The sequence below is a fragment of the Tiliqua scincoides genome, chromosome 5 (genome assembly GCF_035046505.1).
Source record: "Tiliqua scincoides isolate rTilSci1 chromosome 5, rTilSci1.hap2, whole genome shotgun sequence".
NCBI classification, from domain to species: domain Eukaryota; kingdom Metazoa; phylum Chordata; class Lepidosauria; order Squamata; family Scincidae; genus Tiliqua; species Tiliqua scincoides.
Genome location: NC_089825.1, coordinates 52,108,433 through 52,133,331, shown reverse-complemented (window position 1 = coordinate 52,133,331; position 24,899 = coordinate 52,108,433). Strand labels below are relative to the sequence as shown.

The 24,899-nt window shown below is 41.0% G+C and overlaps 1 protein-coding gene across 1 annotated transcript in view; it reads right to left on the bottom strand.

Moving 5' to 3' along the window:
* The window catches only part of TRAK1 (trafficking kinesin protein 1), a 90,273-nt gene that overhangs the window by 42,892 nt on the left and 22,482 nt on the right, over nt 1-24,899 (bottom strand). The window lies entirely within an intron of this gene.

Below are 24,899 nucleotides of genomic sequence, written 5' to 3'. Positions count from 1 at the left end.
TTTAAGAAGAAATTGGTGTAGATAATTCACATACGATTTTGCAAGCATAGCTAAGACAGGGCAAAAGCACACTGCGGCCTAGCAAGGAGCATGAACAACAGCTGATCTTGAAATAACTTGGCCTTTTCATCAACCTTCTTAGGACTATCTCTCCCTAAGAGGGCTTTTAGGAATAGGGTCTTTTCAAGTACTGCATCTCAAGTACTGATCTCATATCCACAGAATCATATCTGTGGATCAGGTCTGCAGGGCCCCCCAAAAAACTGGAAGTCACATGTTTTTTATTTTAAGAGTCAGTCTGAGTCTGGCATAGGTCATGGGCAGACATGCACAGCTTCTGCTGGACTAAGACAACCCGCTGGAGGCAAGGGGAGTGGAGCTCCCCAGGGCTCTGGAGGGTGGGGAGCATTTGCCTGTATCCATGGTTTCACTTAGTGCAGCATTCTGGAATAGAATCCTCGCAAATATGGGGGCACACCTGTACAATAAACTTGCAGTGTTCCAGGTCTTATGCAATTTGCTTTGAATATGACAGAATTTCAAAGTAAGAAGTACTAATCAACTCACACCACTGATATGCATGAGGACTGCATATGGCTGCCTATATGGCTTGCATGCAAAAACAAGACACATTACCACCAAGTTATATTTTCCATGTACAGATTTTTGTCAATAATTGAAGCAGCCCCTAGTTTAATTGTGGTATTTAAATTTCCTATATGAGATTTCATGGTTCAGTAAAACAAAAGATTTAACACTTTTTAAAATACTTCTAAAAAGGAGGGCAAGTATCACTAGGATACTAAAGAGCACAAAATGCTCTTGGATGCATCCAGGGTTTCCCCAAGTATTTGCAATGTGTTCATGGTTCTATGATTTCCAGAGCAGACACTGGAATCTAGGCGGTCCTGTTATAAATTATGATTCACAGATGATGTATCTCCTCTGCTTTCCTCTCACCACTTCGTATGGCTCTGAAGGCAAATGGGAGTGACTACTTTAAATGGTGCATTCAGGCGCTTGAAAAACATACCCCCCCAGTTTCCCCCTGCATAAATGTAAGGCTACAAAGATTTCAACAAATGTTAAAATAAATACAAATGTTCCACAAGATAAGGATGCTTCTCTTGCGTCTTAGTAAAAGGCCTTGGGTCTCTGTCTTTCAGTAGCTATAAAACAAATGTGCCAGAAACAGTGTTTTTCTTTAGTTAATCAACCCTTGGTCATGTTTATGGTAATTGGTGGAGATCTATGCTACTGTGTTCATCATGGAAATACTTTTTCACACCACAGACTAAATACAATGGAACATGGCCACAATTGAATGGTATCTAACAGTAATGAATTACAGTCTGCAAAAAATACACCACCAGTTTAAACCATCAAGAAAAATGTCTCCAGTGCTCTTTGGTCTTGTGGAGAGGCCTTAATACAACCTAACACCAATGAGTTTGGAAAAGTGCAACTGATATATTTTGTGTGCAGTATCATTTTTTCACTGCCATGAAGCACAATTACTTTAAACTAATTTGAACTTAATTTGTCTTTAATGAATTAAATTGTGTTGGAACATCATCATCTGCACTCCCCAAAACAACATTAATTGAAATTCTGTAAAAGATAAATCCAGTATAGAGAACTGTTTGCCTTACAGCATTCTTCTCTTCAGAATGCAATTTAATAAGATATCGGCTATTACACTCGCAATCCCACACATTCCTGAAATAACTGGCAATTATAAAATGTTAACATGCAGAAGCAATCTAATAAATAAAAAGTGTTTTCCAAATAACTTACATTATGCTTAATTACTTTTGTGATTTGATGGGAATAATAGTTGCACTGCAGTTAGAAGATAAACTGTGCAACACTTTTTAAAAATAAACCAGTACTAGAAATCCAGTCTCTCCAGTGAAAGAGACTGTTATTACTCTTCCATTGCATGATCTAGCTGGTTGTTATATTCTAGGTGCCTCATAGCCACCTCCTGGCCTCAGAGAGACATTCCTTGGCTACAGGGCATTTTTTTCATACTTGCTTGATTACCTGCCCCTCTATTCTGTAAGTTTATCCTTAGCTATGACATCCTAATACAATGCATCCTTGCATCCCATCGTCATAGTACAAAGCGATGTTTGATCAACAAGCTATGCCATCAATTTGTCAGAAGCAAACCTGTTCCTGGCATATTGTCTGTTAAATGCAAACAGACTGTTATTCTACAGCCACATGCACACAGTTATGCCCATATTTCCAACTCTAGGAGGAACAGAATACCTTCAATACACAGCATGGTTCATCTCTCCCTCCTCCTATCTCTCTGTGCCCATTCAATGCGATATGCAACTGCGCTGCACAAGACCACAGTATTTCTAGCAACAGTGGCTGTAACTGTCAAAGAAACCCTGCAACATGCCATCATGCTGACTGTAATCATTTCCAACAGCCACAGGCTACTGCACTATCACAATGGTCACTGCGTTGAACCTTAAAACATGTTTTCTACCAAACTGAAGTCTATTCAACCATTTGTCTCCTTAAGCACAATTTACTACAGATGAGTGCCCTTATTTATTCTGTAACTCTTATCCTACCCCTCAACTAACAGTTCGTGGTGACAACCACAATCAATAACATTGCATTAAACATTAACAAAGTCAATTCAGATAAAAATGTGTCCCACTATAGATCTAATTTCATCTACAAAGCAGGAACTGGAGGACTTTGGTACAAAGCAGGTACTGGAGGACAAAGCAGGTGCCTGTGGACTTTGGTCCTTGCACTGCTCCTGCATTCCATGACTAACTGAGGTCTGATTGATGAGCATGCGGAACAGTCTGTGGTGGCACTTAGGTTATAGAACTCTCTGTAGCAAAGGGATACTGCCTCTGTTCCCATCACCCAGGGTTTTGAGGTGGCTCCTTAATACAGAAGTACTTTTAAGTAGTGTATCCCTGAACAATGTTAATGCCTGCCTATTACTGCTGTCCTCTGTTTTCCTTCTATGTATGTGTCTGTTGCTTTGTGGGTTGTTCTACTGGCTATTGCTTTACTATTTATTATTATTATTATTAACAGTATTTATATACCGCTTTTCAACTAAAAGTTCACAAAGCGGTTTACAGAGAAAAATCAAACAACTAGTGGCTCCCTGTCCCAAAAGGGCTCACAATCTAAAAAGATGCAAAAGAACACCAGCAGACAGTCACTAGAAAAGACACTGCTGGGGTGAGGTGGGCTAGTTACTCTCCCCCTGCTAAAAAAAGAGGAGCACCCACTTGAAAAAGTGCCTCTTACCCAGTTAGCAGGGGTTCTATTTACTATTGTTGTTGCAGGCTGAGATTCCTTGAGGTTCTATTTACATAAGGGAAAAGTGAGATAGAAGGCAGGAGCAGCAAGTGTGAAGAACATTTGTGAACCACTCTGCCCCCAAGAGCACAAATAGTTGAAAGCCAAAAAAAGTGTTAGAGAGAATGCAAAAATTATTTCTTTCTAGTTTGAAAGCCATGCTTTTTGTAAGCTTGCTTTATTGATCAGCAAATGATGGAATAATGAACTACAGAAAAGGCAACGTCCATATCACTGAAGCACAGACCGAACCGCCTTCCTGCCATATATCTACCAAAGGCTAATGAATGGGAAGCCTTATTAATACATAATATGAATAATTGCCCTCTTCTATAAAGAGCTTTATATAGGATGACTTTTTGCCTGTCTCAGTTGGCTCCTAATGGAATTGTAGCCTATTATGAAGGCACTACAACAAAATGAAGGACACAGTGTTTCAAGTCCAGGAACACTGGCCTCTTTTCCAGTTGCAAAGCAGCAGCAATTTTTGTTCAGTATTAACCGAAGAAGATGGGGTTGGTATGTAAAGCAGCATAACCTCAAAGTCAAATGCAGGATAACTTCATCAATTTTTGCTCCAAAACCGCTAAAAACCTAAATAAACCATTTTACTGGTGAAAAGTGACAACCAAATCAAACAACAACAACATAATCAGTCATATTTGGACAGCTGTTTTGCAAACTCATTTGATGCAACTGACAGGTCAATACATAAGAACTGTAAAAAATATGCAATGAAACACATCAGACTGTTTGTGTCAGTGATGTTAACAGGACCATGAGAACAATTTTTAGGTAATCCATGCTTACAAAAAAAAACCCATAATGTGGTAGTTCACAATGGTACAACTCACATAGTGGTACAACCCACACAACACATGCAGTTGCTCCTGCCCCTGTTGTAGTACAAAGGTAGCCTGCAAGGCTTACACCAAAACCTTGAGTGGATATCCTTTTAAGGTCTTTTTGTAGCCAGGGACACTCATGCAATTGCACAGGTGGTTTTTACCAAAATAACTCATCAGAAAGCAAAGCCCTCCAACTGTGGATACAGGTGGAAGGAGAGTTGCCCTGTTCCCTGCCTGCACGACATGCTGGGCAGCTATTGGTCGGGGGGAGGGGGCAAGCCTGGGGCGCATAGTTTAAAGGCTAGTGCCCAGGCTTCCCCCAGCCTCTTGGTTCCTCGGCAGCAGCAGAGGAAGGGGGCGGCACTAAAGGGGGCGGAGCACAGACAGGGCAAAAGCAGATAAGAGTGGATGTTTTGTTTTTTTAAAAAACAGAATTACTGCAGCAACTGACCATGACTTCATTACCCCTCAATTAAGAAATACTGCTATTTTTTAAAAATCCCATAAGAAGTTTCTGAAAATAATGTGAAATGGAGAGTACAAGAGTGAATTAATTATCAATAGCATAACAATTCCCCTAACCGCCAAATACCCTAGCCTTAATTTTACAGTCATCTGCATATAGGCCTTTTGAGATGAGATTTGACAGGTGAATTGTGCAGACAGAATTAAGTAGATACAGCAATTATTCTTCCCTGTTGACAGCTATACAGAAATAGTGCCATCAAAAGTGCTTCTAAAAATTACACCTGATGCTCAATCCAAATATATAGTTTAAAGTTTCATCACAGCAAAGAACAATGCCTTTTAATACTGTAGAACTTTTCATTTTGTTACTTAAGCTTAAAGGAATGCTGTTACCATAGTTTGCTTAAGTTGGCTTTAGTAGTTTGCATTCAGGGAGGCCCCCAGGTTAGATATCAGACTTTGTGACCTTAGTCCACCAAGCATATAAGGTTTGGAAACAAATATCTGAGAAGGACTTCAGTCAACTAAAATTTTTTATGTTGCTTCTTCTTGGGAGGTTGACTCCAAAAGAAGCTAACATTGGTGTTAATGGCAGCTTGAATCCAAAGAAAAGGATCTAGGGCAGAGCTATTCAAACAGCGGTATCGCAACGCCCCAGCCTGACAACCCTTGCCTCTGCTCCTTTAAGGGGCGGGGGTAGGGGGAAGGAAAGTTTCCCAGGGTTGCATCGCTAAGGGGGGCTGCAGGGACTGGGATGTACTCACCAGTCCCTGCAGCAGCCTCCTAGGGTGTGGGGAGCCATGTGCGAGCATCTGCAGGGCTCCCCAGCCTTCTAAAAGTGAAAGTGGAGCAATCGCACTCCACCTCTGCAAAACCAGAAGTGGAGCGTGGTCACTTCGCTTTCACTTGTGGAGGACCAGTTGCAGCAGCAGAAGGCCTTCTTCACACAGTGCCATTCTACAGTTTTCACGTGTGTCCTGCAATGCTGCATCAGAAAGTGAACAGTCAGGAAATTGTTAAATAACCTCATGGAAAGTCAGGGGATGATCCACTGCTGTTACCCGTTCTCCACTTTCTCCAGATAATCCTCCCTATTAGGCAGCAAAAAGCTGCAGTAGAAATGGACCATCCTCTTCTTCCCCCCAGCACCATCTTGCAAATCATCCCTTTGCAACTTCCTACTGTGGCCTGGTAAGTGAGCCAGGGCCTCAAGGCTCCATGGGGAGACTTACCAGGAAGTTGTGGGGAGCACTGGAAGGAGCAGATGCAACTGCATGGCCACTCACAACAGTGAAGGAGGGCAGTGCCATGGAGGGGTGTAGATGGCATGTGCTTCCCAAAGCATAGGGGGAATGCACAATTTTGCCTCGGGGTCCTCCAAACGGTATAGCTCACAGTGTTTTCAACAGTTTCCCCAGAATGTGGTAAATAACGAATTTCATGACTCGTAGAAGATAATTTCACCACCCAGCAATTATGATTTTTGTCACGCTGCAAAAGAATGCCTAAAATTGGGTTCAAGACAGTTATGCTGAATGACAATCAAGCTGAAAATGAATGCATGCAGGGCTAGGTCAATCCATGAAGTTCTGTAGGATAGAAGTCACAGGGCACAAAAAGCACCTGAAAAGACATAAGCAAGAAGATTGCCCTGCAGAAACCCTGATACCTGGGGAAGCAAGATAAAAGCACATCCCTCTTATCGATTGCTTGTGCTTCTAGGGGTCTAGATTAGAAACAGGAACTGAAGCAAAGCCTAACAGAGAGAGAGAGAGAGAGAGAGAGAGAGAGAGAGAGAGAATGAATATCTCTCAGCTCATCCACCCACCTGGCTCTACCACAGTGTTTGTCCTTTGTTTTCCTAGGTTAGGAATGACTGCAACAGATGCATGATGCTGCTTCCCTCCCTGCAATGTCCAAACACCGCAACCTTTCCTAGAGATGATGAGGTGCTCTCACATATAAAAAAGTGCTAATTGAATAGATTTATATGCTCCTTTTAACAAAATAAACACTTTCACACAGAGGATGAAAATTTGGAATGAAAAAAGCAAACAATAAACCAACATCACAAAGCTAAGCAAACAAACAAAAAAACAGCAGAAATAACCTTTTCGAACCAGCACAGAAGAGAAAATTAAGTATTAAAAATCTTATGGAATAAAAAGGTCTTTAAAGTCTGTTTAAAAATGGGGGGGGGGTGGTTTTACTTGACAGATTTGGCCTCCAGGCCCCAAGTTACAAGAGTTACATACCCTTTTCAAGTTAAAGGAAACACTTGACAGAGAAGATTGGCTGTGAAGGAAACTCCTGTGGTGGTCTGGTATGTGCATATTATGCATGCTACAGTTTTTGCCTATGTATGAGTACAATTAAAAGAAAAAGGCAAAGGGAGAACAACTGGGGAGAAAAGAAAGGAGAAAATAAATTGGAATGAAAAGAAACCTAGTTAAGAAAGAGGCAGAAAGAAACCCACAAGCCTCTGCGTTATACCTCTGCAGAAAGGTATACTTCAGTGTACTTCTGAAATCCCCTCACTAATTTATATTCCCATCAAAGCAAGTGCAAATTAAATTTTAAAAGACAGACTTGCATTCAGTGAATTTTTCACATGGGATTCTTACTTCAAGGTGAAAAACACTGAGGTTTTCAACTATTTCCCAGCTGTACCTTGGCTAGTCTCTCTGAGTAATCTAGAATTCCAATTTATTTTTACTTGGCAAAGTGATTTGATCAGTTTTAATGGCTTGCTATAAAAATGTGCAACACTCATTTTTAAACTCTGTTCTAGGAATCACTAGGGTTCCTAATAGAGGGGTAGCTATGACAGTTTGGGACATCAAAAATGCAAGGTTGTTGGGTCCTAACATTCCTTTCGACATGCATCCTACTCTTCCCCCCCCCCTCTTGTGGTTGCACATTCAGGAAAGATCAGTGGTGAAGGGTAAGTTGTCTTCCAGGGAAGCTTGTCTACCATTTATCGATTTCGCTGAGAATCCCTTGCAACAAAATTCATTAATTGTAGACAAGCTTCTCAGGAGGAAAGCTCATCACAACTACTGATCTTCCCTGACAATGTGCAGCCACAAAAGGGGGGGGGGGTTGCATACTCAAGGTAATGTTGAGATACAACAGTCTTGAGCAATGCCCCAAGTGAACACCCAAGAACGCCTCCCAAAATTATCTGCAACTTGCATGTCTGCAGGGGAGTTTCTCAAGAAGCAAGTCAATGTGGAATCTTCTCTAAAGGAAGAGAAGCTGAAAAACCACTCATCTCTACTATACGGACTAGGATTAATCAACATTTCAGTCTTGGATCATCCAAGCACTTTTAATAGTTGTGTGTATAAGAAGAGGAAATGATGGCAGGTATAGATTATTATGTCACAGGTGGGAGGGATCTGAAAAACCTGAATGTGCCAGAAATTCCCTCATCTAACTATCAAAAATGTAGGAGCCCTACCTTTGAAAGGTTGGCCACCCCAGTCTGACACAAAATTGACAAAGCATCACCAACACTTCTCCAGGATTTTGCACATGCTAATACTTTTAAAGGTCTCAATTTGCTTCTTGCCAATGTTCCTATGATGAAGTATGCTTTTATTCATTCTTTCCTCACTTTAACTTCTTCCAAAATGTCTACAGCCCTGACAATTATGCAGTTGTACTTTTCCTGGTTTTATTGGGAAGGGGAGTTATATAACTTTTGTTCTACACATCTCCCCTGTAATCCTGATATGCAGTTTCTCCTCACGCATACAAAAACAAAAACAACAAAACAAACACTTCTCTACTTCTTCATATATTTTTCTTGTAACTTGAAATGATGTTAAGTAGTTTCAGAAGCTTGCAGTTTTGGTGCACTAGTGAAATGTAGGAATGTGTTAAAAAAAACAGGAGCAAAAAAGATTACATTTTAAAGTAGTCAGTGGGAACTCTACACACATTAGCGATTCTGTTTACTTTGTGCAAGGAAGACAATGGCAGAGATTGAGAATCACTACATATTTACTGAAATGAGAAGATGTGAGCTTGCTGAATCCTAGTTTATCACTTGTTTACAAGCTTTAGCAATCAGACTCTAATTCCTCCAATGCCATATGTTACGTTGTTCTCTAGAAACTGACTTCTAGTGTACTCTTGGCATTATGAACTTTTGCCCCCATCCCAAAGGATAATCTCAGCCTATTCCTCTGTTTCAGCTAGAGAAGAAAGACAGCAGCAGAAACTAAGTTACTTTCCAAAACAGGTTCTGCAATAGGGCTATGAGTATCTCCTTTTTCCTTGCTACTTTTACCAGCGTTGTCTGTTCTAGTCAAGAAAATGTGCACAAACCACAACCCCTTCCCCCACGTTCAGTTCATTCATCTTTTTCTTTTAACAATCATTGGACTGCAGAGGGGTATAAGAATCATTCTCTGATGCAATGGATGTCCAATGGCATTTTGGAGGGGACATTAGGTTCACAGGACTACAACTGCAGCTTGTTTTTCTTATATCCTGCACATGAGGCACAATATAACTTGCCAGGCAACCCCAAACCTACTAAGCAAGAGTTCAACACCAACTCAAAACCACATGCTAAGAAGAAGGGTGGGATAAAGATGGCACATCAGATTTCCACCAGACACACATAAAATCTCTATTAACTCCACTCCCAATGGCTCTTCCCCAACACCTGGTGTGCAGGGAAGCTTGTCTCTCTCCTTTCGGACATTAACTATGGAACCTCACTTCGCCAAGGATCATGTGCTGCAGTTTTAAACTGCTCTGGAATCTCTGCCTTGCCAGAGAAGATCTGCTACTGGAGACAAGCCCAATGTTGTCTTCACAGCAACAAAAGAAAACCCATACCAAAAATTTAATCAAACTAATTCTACTACTTGTTAGTACAAATGCTGCTACTATCCACTTCTCTTTTCTGTCCAAAATATCACACATCCTTTACAGTTCAGATATAACAGCTCCAATGGAACATTCAGAGACACATATTACCACCCCAGAGGAATGGAACCAGACTCCGCTGAACTTCCACAATTAATGCACAAATGATAACTTGCAGCTACAACAGCATGCTTGAACATCTGAGAATACTTTCCTATTTTAAGAAAATAAGAACTCATTTTACAGAATGAACAGACCCACGCAATATTTTACCAAAACCATCTACTTAAAAGAAATCTTTACATTTTCTTTTTAAGAAAACTGAAAAACATTATTCTAAGTTTACCATGTAATTGTGCTCCTTTATAATTCCAAATAAAAAAGCTCAAAGCTAAAATAGTGGAATCACTTAACAATTATATTAAGACCATGGAACTAATTGAATACATAACTTCATAAACTAAGACCTAAGTGGTAGACAATGCAAAGTACCTTCTTCCAAGATATCAAGGTTTTCATTACAGCTGTGCCTGTACACTTCATCACAAACATATTCAAAGCTCTCCTCTTCATTCAGTGACATAGCTGAAACATCCTTCAACAGGTGTCCTGTAGACTAACACCCTGAAAAGGGACAAACTATCTTCACAGAGGTTACATATGTAAAGCAGTCTAGGCAAGGCTTCCACAGAGCAGGAACCATCCTTCTTGCCTAACATACTTCAACTAGAATGACTGGATAGTTGTTTGCATGTTGTGATCACCACAACACAGCTATGGAAAAAAAAATACAGAAGGTGGGGGGAGGGAACCATCTGTCTGTTTACTAAAAGTAATCCATTTACTGTTTATCATGCCAGATTAGACTCCAGCTACATTTCTGTAAATGCACTGTTTCACAAGCAAAAATTAAAGTTCAATAGTTTCTCCCTTTAAAACAAAAACTGTATAAAGCTGTCATATCTCCTCCCTATGCTAAAATGAATGGTACTTCCTTCAAGTTTCATAGCAACTGTACCAGGAAGTGTACACTGATACAAAAAACTGCACCTTGCTGAAGGTATGGAGGGTGGAGAAACTACCTTTGTAATCTACTGCCTCACCTTCAAATGACATATTTCTAAACACAGGAACAGAAACTAATTGTAGGCTGCCTTTTGGGTATTTTGTATGATGTACAACATCAGCATTTCCTATGCACTGAAACTATTGGATAAAGAATTAAGTTTGCAGTTAACCCGACAATACTAAGTTGCAAGACATAAGAAACCATCATTTTAATATGCTGTTTGGATCATAAACATACACATAAAGATTCACACTCTGTCATTAAAAAGCACTTTCATTTTTTCCTACTAATACATTCTACTCTTTAATCTGGAAGCAGAAATGCAAGAAACCAGAGTGTGATATAGCATATGCTCACTGACAGAAGACACAGGATGCAATCCTGAGAACAATTACAGCAATGCCTTAACTTTCATCCATTTGACTTTCATCGCTTTGCTCACTGAGTTGTTTTTCAATTATGTCAACATTTCCAGTTTCATTCACGAGCTTTCCTCCTTTGCCCAATGTCATCCAACCTTCCATGATGTTCGTCAATATTCTTATGTTTATTTTTCTTTTATTTCTGTTTACTTAGGTTTCTCAGTCATTCACATGTTGTAACACATTCACGTGTTATATAGTTATTAACATTTTTTGCTGACAAAAAAAGGTGATGTGCTTTGACATTCATCCATTTTTTAACTTTCATCCATGCTCTGGTCCCTAAACAGTCAAAAACGGAAGGTATTGCTATACAAGAAAATAAGTGGACCATAGTCCATGAAAGTTTAATGCTGAAATAGACCTGTTTCTCTTTAAGGTGCTACATGACTCTTTATTATTAAGATCAAAAGAACTATATTCCAGTGTTCAGAGTAAAGATTACAGGAATTTTCACAATGGAGAGAGGTAAAAAGCGGTGTGCCCAAGGAACTGTCCTGGGACCGGTGTTCTTCAACCTCTTCATAAATGACCTGGAAATAGGGTTGAGCAGTGAGGTGGCAAGATTGCAGACGACACCAATCTTTTCTGAGTGGTGAAGACCAGAAGCAATTGTGAGGAGCTCCAGAAGGATCTCTCCAAACTGGCAGAATGGGCAGTAAAATGGTAGATGCATTTCAATGTAAGTCAGTGTAAAGTCATGCACATTGGGGCAAAAAATCAAAACTTCACATATAGGCTAATGGGGTGTGAGCAGTCTGTGACACATCAGGAGAGAGATCTTGGGGTGGTGGTGGACAGCTAGATGAAAGTCAACCCAATATGCAGCGGCAGTAAAGAAGGCAAATTCTATGCTTGGAATCATTAGAAAAGGTATTGAGAACAAAACAGCTAATATAACGCCGTTGTACAAATTGATGGCAAGGCCTCACCTGGAGTATTGTGTCCAGTTCTGGTTGCTACATCTCAAAAAGGACATAGTGGAAATGGAAAAGGTGCAAAAGAGAGCGACTAAGATGATTACTGGGCTGGGGCACTTTCCTTATGAGGAAAGGTTACGGGGTTTGGGTCTCTTCAGCCAAGAAGAGAGGCGCCTCAGAGGGGACATGATTGAAACATACAAAATTATGCATGGGATGGACAGAGTGGATAGAGAGATGCTCTTTACACTCTCACATAACACCAGAACCAGGGGACATCCACTAAAAGTGAGTGTTGGGAGAGTTAGGACAGACAAAAGAAAATATTTCTTTACTCAGTGTGTGGTCGGTCTATGGAACTCATTGCCACAGGATGTGGTGATGGCATCTGGCCTAGTTGCCTTTAAAAGGGGATTGGACAAATTTCTGGAGGAAAAATCCAAGGTTACAAACCATGATGTGCATGTGTAACCTCCTGATTTAAGAAATGGGCTATGTCAGAATGCCAGATGCAAGGGAGGGCACCAGGATGCAGGTCTCTTGTTATCTGGTGTGCTCCCTGGGGCATTTGGTGGGCTGCTGTGAGATACAGGAAGCTCGACTAGATGGGCCTATGGCCTGATCCAATGGGGCTGTTCTTATGTCTTGGTTGCCCATCAGACAAATTCTCACAATTTAAAGTGACAAAGAGCACTTTTAAGGTTAGCTCCCAATACACCATCACCAAATACACACTTATAAGTTGACGCTACCACTGTAATCTTGGAGAAATTGAATCTTTAACTCGTATTGTATTGCATTGCCCTTGTTATACAGATATTAGAAGTATATTTTTAACCCACTTCGGGATGGTCTTTCCTGGAGGCAGGATGCTGATGTCCTATGCTTGCTTCTTGCCTCTACTGATGCTTTAGTTATAAGCTAAATGGCAAATTTTCTGTTTTATTCTAACAAGATGCATAATTAATTCTGCCATTTACTCTTACAATTCAACTTCTTAGAGGCTGAGTCTGCTTGCATTGCCTCTTTCATGTATGCTTGTGTGTTTGTCTTTTCATTTGGCTTGTTTGTTTATGTATAATAAAGGTTATTGAAATAGAACACTTATGAGTTTCTTGCACGTTAGGGGTACATACTTTTTCAACACAGGGATTTACCTGTTTTCAAAAAAACATACTGAGTAGACATTGAATGATAAATACATCCATATATAGGCTTGAAGCTGGTTATAAAATCTTGTTAATTGTTACTAATATTGGTAATGGTGGCACTTAACCACATTTCACCTGGGATTGCTGTTAAGAGGAGAGGGTTTGCCTGGACAAGGGAGTAGCTGAGAAGAAGTAGCACACAATCCCACTGCCTCATTTCTATCCCTTAAGACAGTGATTCTCAAACTTTGAGGGAGCTTTACTCCCTCAGTAAGTTCTTGTGGGGGAGGGGCTAGGGCAGCCCCTATGGGTCGAGGGGGGTGCTTTGCACTTACTTTGCACCTACAGGAGGTGCAGGGAGCCCTGCGCAGCCCCACACAGCACTCCCTGAGACTTGGAACTTTCGGTAAAAGCAGGCGCAAAGCACCTCCTGCAAAACAGAAGTGCTTTGCACCCGCTTTTAGTGAAAGGTTCAAGCCTCAGGGAGTGCTGCACAGGGCTCCCTGCACCTCCTGTAGCCTGCTGTGGCCCTGCCTTCTGAAAGTAAGTGCAAAGCACCCCCCTTGTCCCCCCTTAGCTGCCTCCCTCCCCTTCCCCTGCCCCTTAAAGGGATGGGGGAAGTATTACACAAACTGGTGGGTCGTGACCCACCAGCTTGAGAACCACTGCCTTTAAGAGATGGCTACATTAAGTCTGCGCTAGCCTTCGGTGAGACAGCAAGGATGTCTTATTATGCAGAAGGGAAATTGTGTCTGCATCGCTACATGTCTAACAGCAGAAAATCAAGACAGTGAACATTCCAAGCACGTTGCAGGACAACTGAAAAAAATTATTTCTGATATTCTCAGAATAGAGAATTCATTAAAATTGGAAGATGCCACTCTGTTGGCCAAAATACAGTATGCAGTAATTTATAAGGTCCATAGCCAGGGAGACAGACCAGGGACAGACTGCACTTCCTCCTGGTGTGGAAGGGATTGTCACTCCTGGATTGGCCTTTTCAGCCACACTAGACGCTGTGCCAGAACCACCTTTCAGAGCGCGATACCATAGTCTTTCGAGACTGAAGGTTGCCAATACAAAAATATTGTGGTTAAATGTATTCTACCTAGTTGTGTTGATTCCTGGTTGTGTATCATTCAATGGGTCACTTGTATTGTAGAAAGAGGAACTCTCATACAAATTATCTGGAAGATAAGTAATGTAACCGCTCTAGGTAAACAAAATAATGAAGTGTGCAGATTCAAGACTCATATTTAACATAAATATAGGTAGAAGGCAGGGATCCAAACAGCTGGTCTGGGCATGCCTGCCTAAGTAGCATAATTTCTTTAAACAGCAAGATTCCCATTCCATAGTACAATCTACTTTTGGAAGTCCCTTCAGGTTTCAAAGGTAGTTTGGAACGTGACATGGTAGACTGCTGCTTGAGAAACACCAGCCCAAAGTTCTTTGGGGAACGTAAAACTAGTCACCTAAAATCGTGACAGTGCAAATTATTTGTGCAGACTTTTACGGATTTTACAATAAAAGAGGGAGGTATTTTGCTTTCATACTTTTGATAATTTTTTGTTTGTTTCAAAGGCGCATCATAGGCTACTTTGGGAACATCTTTGGTTGAAAGCCTGGATAAAAAAATTATCAATACTATCTGAAACCTTAATGCTAGGTGTCATTAAAAAAAAAACTTGATACAAGCATTCTGAGCAAAGCTTAGCACAGCAGCAAGTCAAGCAACAATGAATCCAATACATGGCATCTCCAAGTCATTATGCCAAACCTAATGGACACACTTTGAAGATGTAATTGAATTGTTGAAACAAATGAGGAAGTAAGAATTTCTAACAAGTATGTTTTATTGGTGCTCTTAAAGTATTTGCTGTAGCCACCCACCATGTGCATTTCCTACTGATGTTTGTTTCGCTTATTGACATGCCCTCTTTTAGTCTATGAAGAAATTATTTGCTTAATGCTTTTCCCAGTGACTGTTCCTGGCAGCATACAATATGTAAAAACTTCATTACTCCAAAATGATAAAAGCAGAGCTCCATAGAGCTTGCTTCCAGATATTTCAAATGCCCACAGTTTTGGAAGTGAGAGACATTCACTTAGGAGCTAGAGGCAACTCTTACCGATGACCTTTGTCTCTTGCCCTTCCCAAGAAACTCACTGTGCAATGGGTTTTCCCATTTTATCCTCACAACTGCCTACTGAAGTAGGAGAGAAAGCAGGCAATAGAGGCAGGCCCATGATAATCCAGTTGTTTATAGTTACTGAGGATTTGAACCCAGATGTCTGTTTCAAGACCCTGGAATACAATACAACACCACACCAGCTCGTCATAAGTTATAACTTATAACCAATAAAGTAAATTACAAAAATCAAGTTTTTTTGATAAATAAAGTAAATTACAAAAATCAAATCTTCTATTAGTAAACTGAACATCTTCTATCCAGAAACACAAGCAGTCAAAACAAGAAAGGGACAGAGCCTGAAGAAATCTCTTCATATGGGAGGAACCCAAGGTATCCAGAAAAGCTGGCTGGGGAGGGGATTCTGGTCCACTCAAACTGCTGAGGACAGAAGGGAGCATACTGCTGTGAAGCTCAATCTGTACAGGAGTGGAAATTAGATGAAAAGTGGCTTGCTGCCTTCTTGCCTTTAGCAAGTAGAGGGAACGGTGTGATGAGAATGGGTGCACTGAGTTGCAGAGGGGAGGGTAAGAAGAGGACAAATCCTTTGCCCTATCACTTTCTTCTTGGGGGGCGGAGAGAATGTAACAAAACAAGCAGAAAACCACAGAAGCTGTGAACTATTCCCTGGGCCCGAGGGTCTAGGCATGTTAAAAATGATTTATTTAGAAAACCCCCATTAGGCAAGAGATTTATTTCATAAACTAATGCAGTTTTAGAAGAATGACAGTTCTTCTAATGCAGTTCTTCTAATGACAGTTCTTCAGAACTAATGCAGTTTTAGAAGAAGCTTGTTTGGCTCCAATGGGTTTCCAGATTTTATAATGAAACAGAACATCAGCTCCAGCTATTTCATAAGAAATCAGAATCACAGAATGTTTGAGTTACAAGACAGTGATATCTTCTTGTCCAAGAGCACTATGGACAACAAGGTAGTATTCACTATACCTGCAATGAAGCTCGTAATCTGCTGGTTATTGTGTGCTTAAGAGAGTGAAAGAATTAACTAAATCCACTAGGCCAGGAGATGCTTCTGGGTCAAGCAAAGTTTAGTGGAACACATTACACGGTTTAGTGAAGTAAGCTGTGCTAAGTGCTAAATACAGTAACACTTTGACTTTTGTTGCTTTGTTTTTATTTGTTTTAAATTATAACCACACTTCCTATTTTGTCCATGTGCTTTCTTCTTCTGTGCAATTTCATCCAACCCCACAAAGGGTAAGGCGCTGGATCGATCATAACAATCAAGGAGTCATTTGGCAGCCCAGGGGAAGACAATGTGGGGGAATTGAATGCTCCAAAATCAACCAGATATTCCTGAACAGAAGAATGGATTAGAACTGCCTGGGGGCAGAAAGTGGAGAGCATTAGAGTCCAAGTGCCAGGGCCAGGTGAGCATGCTCTACCACCAATTTATCCCCATGGTTGAGGTAGATAATCTTGCCTGGAGACCACTGCCGCTCTGTGTGACTGCAAGAGCACTTTCCCTCAGCTTCCTTTCATAATGTTGTTTGGTAGAAGCTTGTGCACAAGGGATTCCAGAAGGCTTTATATTTACATAAACTTAAGTACACTTCGATTTAAAAATTGCCCAACACAGTGGTTCCCAAACTGTGTGCCGTGGCAGCCTTAGACGCCACAGTGAAATCACAGGGTGCTGTGGGATGTCCCCAGCGGCCTCTCCTTCCCTGCTCTCCTGGGTGCTACCATCTTGGAGCTTAAGACACCATGTGCTATCCAAGATGGTGGCGCCCAAGAGAGCTGGGAAGAGAAGTTGCCACAGAAGAAGGGCACTGTGACCATAGTAAGTTTGGGAACAGCTGACCTAGTGTTTAAGTTTATCATTCCAAATGTTTTCACATTTTGTTAAATGTCACAGCAGTGCAGATTTGAACTGAAACACGGTCACATCATTCATTAAGCTTTGCTTTATTTATTTTCACTTCTAGTAACTTAAGTTCTGCCACCAAAAAACTGCTAAAATCTAAAATTCTCTTCCACCCCCAACACACACATAAGCACGTGGCTATAAACTTTAGTAGAGTAGAAAGGAGAACTGGAGAGAAATACCAAATCAGAATTATTAATCAATGCTTAATAATCAATCAATAAAATAGTGCAGCTTAACTCTTTGCAGCTGCCATAAACCAAATCAGAAAAATAGAATGTTCTCATGTATTTGAAAATGGGAAGGATGACAAGCCAACTGCAATATGGCAAGATCATTTAAAGTTAAAATTGATGGATCTTTGAGCTGTCCTAATTAGATGCACTTACTGGAATTCTCTGGTGTAATTTAAGGTTTCCTATTTTTGGAAGGAGTTTATTCGTAAAGACTCAAATAAGCCAAGACACAGGAGTCCATGTACACTTTCCTTCTTTTTGGGTTGAAGCATCAGGTTTTAGAAAGCCATATATATACCCTTTGAAAAAAATCCTAACCAAAACAACCTTTGTACAAACTGTCACCCTACACAATAACTGGTCTAGAGTCAAAACCTACCCCTAGTTGGGCCAGTTTAAAACCAGTCAGGTGGAAACACGACTACTCCCTCAATCCTACTATCTGTCACACCCACCACTCACCACTTTTGAATTTTATTTCAACTTATTTATTCAAATAACTTGTATCCTCCAAACAGAGCCTCAAGCAGTGTACAACAGAGGAAAAACAGTAAAATGCCAAAATAGGAACTAAATATATAGTGTAATAATTACTAAAAAAAATACAACCACAAAAGGTATAAATCAAGTAATTTCTAACTTATAACTTTTTAATAACTTATAAAACTTGAATAAGTAGAAGTTCTTAAAAATAAGAAACTATAATTCTGATAACATTGATTAGATGAGTTTTAAGTGTGTGTGTGAGTGGGAGGGTGCTATTCCACTGTACATATTTTGATAGCATCAGCCCTCTGAAACACACTTTTGTTCCTTATTACAAAACCTTTCAGGAGTTTCCCTGCAATCAGCTTAACAATTTAAAAGAAGAGCAGAAGATGTCCATCTGGTTCTTAAGCATTCTAAACTGGGGCAATCACCCCAAAGTGTTACATCATACAGATTAATCAAGAGCCCTAGCATTTCTGAGGCTAAAAACGTGGGAGAATACAGGTTACATAAGGAACAAATAATTACTCTTTCATAGTAGGCATTCAGAGTGTGGATCACTGTAAACATTACAAAAAATACATACTAGTTTCCAAACGTTTGCAAGCACAGAGCCATTTTGTGAAATTCAGCATAGTATTCTAATGGCTCACCTCTGTGTTTTATATTTTCCTCTTTTAAGGAACCATTCTCAATCTTCAGCACAGAATGTGAATTCCAGACTGTCAGCAGATTACTATGGACCCTGCCTTCATCAACTTCTTTCCCTATAATGGTGGCCATTCCATATTTATGAAAATTCCTAGACTAAACAGGGTCTCCACATCTTCCAGGCCTCTGTATCTTCATTTTATACTTTCATTAAATTCAGTTACCAAATTAGAAGATTTGAATTTCCCACAACACAGATGGTGCAGTTTCAGCCATTCCTCCTCACATCATCCTCTATCACAAGACTGATGATTACATTCAGGGTTATAAAAAAAGACACTGCCAGTCTGGCAGAGAACAGAAAGTTCGAGAGGAGCTTACCAAGGAAACAGATTTTAAAAATTTAGCCTTCTACTAAAGGAAATGCTCTAACTGCTTACTGCAACAAATATTTTATATGTGAAACTCTGCTGTCTACATAAAAAGCTTTTTATATATGATGTAGATGCAGTCACATTTTATACACTAGAACATGTGACTACCATTGTATAGTTGTCAAAATTCAATTAATTCCCAAAATTCAATTAATTCCCTTAGCAAGACAAGTGTATATAAGCAGGAGCTGTAGCAGTAGTCATTTATACAACAAGCATTTAACAGTGCTTTCCTTTCACTGAAAAGATCTTCCAGTACAGATGTTCTGCTGCCACTCCCACTGGCTGAAAGCCCTACAGCAGTCTTTTGGAGCATGCTTCAAACATATGCTGAGAAATCTGTCCTCCTTGGCTGCACACCACAATACAGCTGTTTCCTCCAAGGTTCTCTTTAGAGAATCACATTATAAGCTGTAGCCCACAGTACAAACATATTATGAAAGCATATAATTACCATCCGTACATTCTTCATAATACCAGTCCAGTTCGTAGTAATCTGCTTCAATGAATTTCTGCATAGTCCGTAATCTCCTTGGGCAGCGCAGGAGAGATTTTTCAGGAATGCTACAGAGGTCAAGTGAAACACAGCCATGCCTCCCTGCCTTTATGGAACACCATGCTGCAAAGGAGCTCAGAGAATGCCGACAATATACTGAACATCTTCAGCTAGAACCAGGAGCAAACACAATGAAAAGGGATAAAAAATAAAAGGGGGGGGGGAATATAACTTCCAAAAGGGAGAGGTTGTTGAAGCAGCTGCACTAGAGATGAAGAGACTAATGAAGAGACTCAGGAGCTGGGGATGGGAGTTAACAGAATCATCCTATCAAAAGGCTCAGATGCCGATGTTAAGAACACACTCCACCACTTGGTGGTTCCTAACTCATTCCTTTCCCACTCTGGTCCTCAGCATCTCTTTCAGTCTAATATGTTGCCATGGAGACTGGCTGGCTCAGAAAGGGATGCAGAGATGGAGGAAATGCATTCTGCTGTTCTGGCTCTACTATAAAGCATGTGTTTCACATTTTAAAAAGGCAACACAGAGTAAAATGCTTTGTAATACAGTAATACAAATATGACCACCAGAACTGACTTACTGCACAGCAACATCCATTTTTCATCAATTATACATGAAATTTTTTTTAAAACTCACACATTATTGTTACACAGACATCTGGGGAGGAAAAACATTCCACACCAAGAAATGTAGATGAATGAAACCAAGCCACTGCCTCATCTTTGTCATGTGCTGCTGTAATCAAACCTAGTGTATTCCAAAAGTGCAATAAAACAGAACACTCGCTCATACTATTAAAAGACTTCTGACTAAATCACTTATTGGTTTTGTGTTTTCTGTGAAACAGTTACCCATTTTTCAAGAATCTAAAGCTGACAAAACAGAAGGGATTTCAGCAAGCAACAGCCATCTTGTACAACTTAAAATACTTGAGCTCTTTCCACACAGTAGCTGTCTGTCTCTCATTCCCAAAAGTGTATTTAGATTCCTGAAAATTCCTGTGTATTTACATTCCTGTATTTGGATTCTAGCCAATAAAGGTCTCTAAATCTAAATCTATTTGGATTCTGTGTATTTAGATTCCTGAAAATGTAAGCCTGCCTGATTGATATTGCAAATATATGCCTAAGTGGTTGCATTTGCAGGAAGAATATGATTTAATAAGTGGTGTTCTATTCTGGGATATTTAAAAAAATGCACTAGAAGCAAATGAATAACCACTTTGTGTTGGATGTTACAGCAAAGCTGTAAAGCTTCAATTTCTTTGTATTTCCCGCATGTGCTTAATGCTTGATTTGTCCCTAAACCAAAAACTTCCAATAAATATAGGTGTCTGGTTCATATCTGTTTGGAGCACAACTGTTTGGGAGGGAAGGCAGAAAAATCAAAGCAATCCTTTTTTGGATACAAAAACTGCAAAGCAGAATGAGATTTTAAATTGACAAACACTTTGCTTAGAATAAACCACCTAGGAGACCACTTAGTCCCTGTCCTTCCCTATGTTTCTTCTTGAGACAGCTGACTGAAGTCATTAAAAGTTACAGCATCTCTGGAAGATAAACATACAATTAAATATAGGTAGAAGACAAATAAGAGGCCTAAGATGAGAGAGTAAATTCATGGAAACCTATTTCTTTGTGTGTGCTATACCTATTTCCAGCACTGCATATTAAGAGCAGGGCTTCTCAACTTCTTTTTTTGCAAATACCCCTTTTCCACATACCTTCTTTTGTGGTTACAACCACTACTACCAGAGATAGCAGACATGCACAAGACAGTTTGCTCTACAATTGTCCTTGCAGCAAGGGAAAGATTTCTTCAGTTGCTACTGCCTCTTGATCTCTCTCCTTCACTCTTCATTGAACTTCTCCAAACCATAACTCTTTTGAAGGACCAAGCATTGACCCAGCCACTTCCACTTCCAGTAGGGTTGGGCCAAGCAGGAAATTGCCATGAAGTCCCCAAGGTAGTTAGACCAAGTACCACCTACTATACAGTGAAATATCACTAGCAGAGACTTATAACCTCTAATATTTTTTAATCCTTATTAGTTAACCTAAAAAAAAAATCAAAAAGTGATGGGAATTTACATTATGTGTAAGAGTAAAATATGTAAAGTTGATCTATGGATACAAATTTGTTCATGAACATAATTTATTGGGAATTCCAAATCTGGGAATGGTACATCAGAACCTGTGAATGAGAAAAAGCACAGAATTCCGAACCTTATCATTATACCCACGCACTGGATCTTAAGAGCACTACTTTGCATCATGTTAATACACATTCTGTGCCATGTCTTCATAAGTGTATGCTGCAGTCAATTTCAGTGTAATTTACAAATCAACACATACAGTATGTTTAAGAGCACTTTTCCAATCAGGGGAGATTTTTTTAAAAAGAGCTAGCCTTCTGTTTGCAATGACAGGATCTTTTTATGCAAAGCGTACATTTGTCCTATACAACTGTCCTGTGGGAATGAAACAGATGAAGCCTAAGAAATAAAGTTGGTATTTATAAACATCCCCTTCCAGAAATAAGAACATAAGAACAGCCCCACTGGATCAGGCCATAGGCCCATCTAGTCCAGCTTCCTGTATCTCACAGCGGCCCACCAAATGCCCCAGGGAGCACACCAGATAACAGAGACCTCATCCTGGTGCCCTCCCTTGCATCTGGCATTCTGACATAGCCCATGAGCCCATAAATCATGAGTTTTAACATACTACTTTAGATATTTTTTCTCCCAAAGGAAACAAGGATGCTAATAATTTTCAGAAAGAGATTTACTGCCCAAGTGAGCACACAAATTAAAACTCAGTAATGTATAAAATCCTATTTCCTCCCACCTTTTTCATTATAAGAACAGCCCCACTGGATCAGGCCATAGGTCCATCTAGTCCAGCTTCCTGTATCTCATGTACTTAAGATTATAAACCATCACACATCGACTTAAAAAATAATTCTGAGTGAAGTCCTTAGCACTATAATGACGACCAGTGCAATGCAATAGAGTTCCCATTTAGGAGACACCTAGAATCAATCTGGTGAGATCAGGGCTGCCACAAAGGAAACTCTTAAGATATGCATTTGAAAGGCTTAAGAACTGAAGTACAGAGTAAAAATCAACTAGGAAACAGTGATAACAAAAAGTGCCTTATAAAGAAGAGACTCAATTGTAATCTTGATGAACATTGTGACATCTAGCAAAGCACTGCATTTGGCATCACCTTGTAAGGAAAGAGGCATCATTTGCAACAAATGCCACTTGGTTCAACAGTAAATCACTCCATAAGGAGGCCACCAATTTATATTTATTTCTTTTTAAATTGATTTCTTTGCAGTCTACATAGACTCAGGCTTGTAGTCAACCCAAGCATATGCACAAGTTAACCCAACTGTATGGACTACCGTATTGTTCGCTCCATAAGATGCACCTGACCATAAGACGCACCTAGTTTTTAGAGGAGGAAAACAGGAAAAAAATATTCTGAACCAAACAGTGTAATAAAATATTTAATAAACTATAACAGAATAACATTTGAACCATGTAAAGTGAACAGCAGTCAACAGTGGCATTAAGAACCATCATCACTGTCATTAACAAATGGAGAGACTTAAAGGTTTGAGTACTCTAGTTTTCTGGAAACCCCAAGAACTCATCATCGCTAGAGTCAGAATTTATGAAGCTCACAAAAGCAGGTGCACGCAAATAGGGGATCACATTATCTTTCTGCTACAATGATGTTCTGCCAAATTCCAATCCACTGGGCCTCGTGCCCGCTTAAGGCTGATCAGTCCCCCTTGTGCAACTCACCAGTGCAGCAAGCAAAAGTGAGTCCAGTTCCAGTCCACAGATGCCAAGTAAATCAGTCCCATCAATCAGAGTTGCCAGAGTTGTCCAGAGCCAATAAGCCAAATTACAGTCCAAGGTCAGTCAAATCCATCAGGGTATCCAAGTCCAGTCACAATCCACAGTCAGATTCCAAATTCAATAAACCCAGTCAGTCTCCTCTCCTACCTCCAACCTGCACTCCTTCAAAACCCACAAACCCTTTCTGCCTCAGGTACTCCTTATATCCCTGAGGGCCCTATTGCCTTCCAGTGGCTGCAGCTGTGTAGCACACTCTGCTGGATGCCCAGGCCTTACCCTTAAAGGGGCCACTGCTGACACCACATCTACCTCCTCGACAGTTCTTCCGTGATTCCAATACAAATGAACAAGTGGAAAGTCCAACCACAACTTGAATTCTCAAGACACAACAAACCGCTGGATTTATGATGATACCTGGGGCTTGTGCAATAAGCAAACACTGGCATTCTGACCAAGGAGACAGTTTTTTCTTTGTGATGGGGGAGGGCTTACATTCAGATGCTGGATGAGGTGAGTGAAAGTGCTCCTCCCCTGCTGTGTGAGTGTGTGTGGGGGGGCAGAGCATCTGTGTGTGTAAGAGAAGGGGGCAGCCTGTGTGTGAGAGAGAAGGGGGAAAGTGTTTGTGTTGCAGAGAAGTTGTGATGCTCCAGGCTTGGGGTGGGGGGAAAGAGAGGCTGTGATGCTCCAGGCTTGGGGGGGGGAAGCAAGAGTCTGTGATGCTCCAGGCTTGGGGGGGGAAGAGAGAAGCTGTGATGCTCCAGGCTTGGGGGGGGGAAGAGTCTGTGATGCTCTAGGCTTGGGGGGGGGGAAGCAAGAGTCTGTGATGCTCCAGGCTTGGGAGGGGGAAGAGAGAAGCTGTGATGCTCCAGGCTTGGGGGGGGGGAGGGAAGAGTCTGTGATGCTCTAGGCTTGGGGGGGAGCAAGAGTCTGTGATGCTCCAGGCTTGGGGGGGGAAGAGAGAAGCTGTGATGCTCCAGGCTTGGGGGGGGGAGAGAGAGAGGCTGTGATGCTCCAGGCTTGGGGGGGGGAGAGAGAGAGAGGCTGTGATGCTCCAGGCTTTGGGGGGGGAGGGAGAGGCTGTGATGCTCCAGGCTTGGGGGGGGAGAGAGAGGATTTCCTGGGAGTAAGCCCCCCTGACTCTAATGGGACTTACTTCAGAGTAGGCATGCACAGGATTGGGCAGCGAGACTGCCACCCCACCCACGCTTTCCTGGGAGTGAGCCCCACTGATTCTGAGACTTACTTCTGAGTAGACACGCGGGCCCTCCAGCGCTGCCACAGTCCGCGCCGGCACTGAGGGAAGGCAGGAGCCCCCCAGCCAGCTCAGCCTCTGACTGCCCGGGGAAGCCGAGCAGAGTGAGCGGGCAGGGGGTGGGGCCAGGGCAGAGTTTTTTTTAGTATTCGCTCCATAAGACGCACACACTTCCCCCCCCCCCACTTTTTGGGGCGGAAAACGTGCGTCTTATGGAGCGAAAAATACGGTATCTTCACTACTGCATCATCTGCCA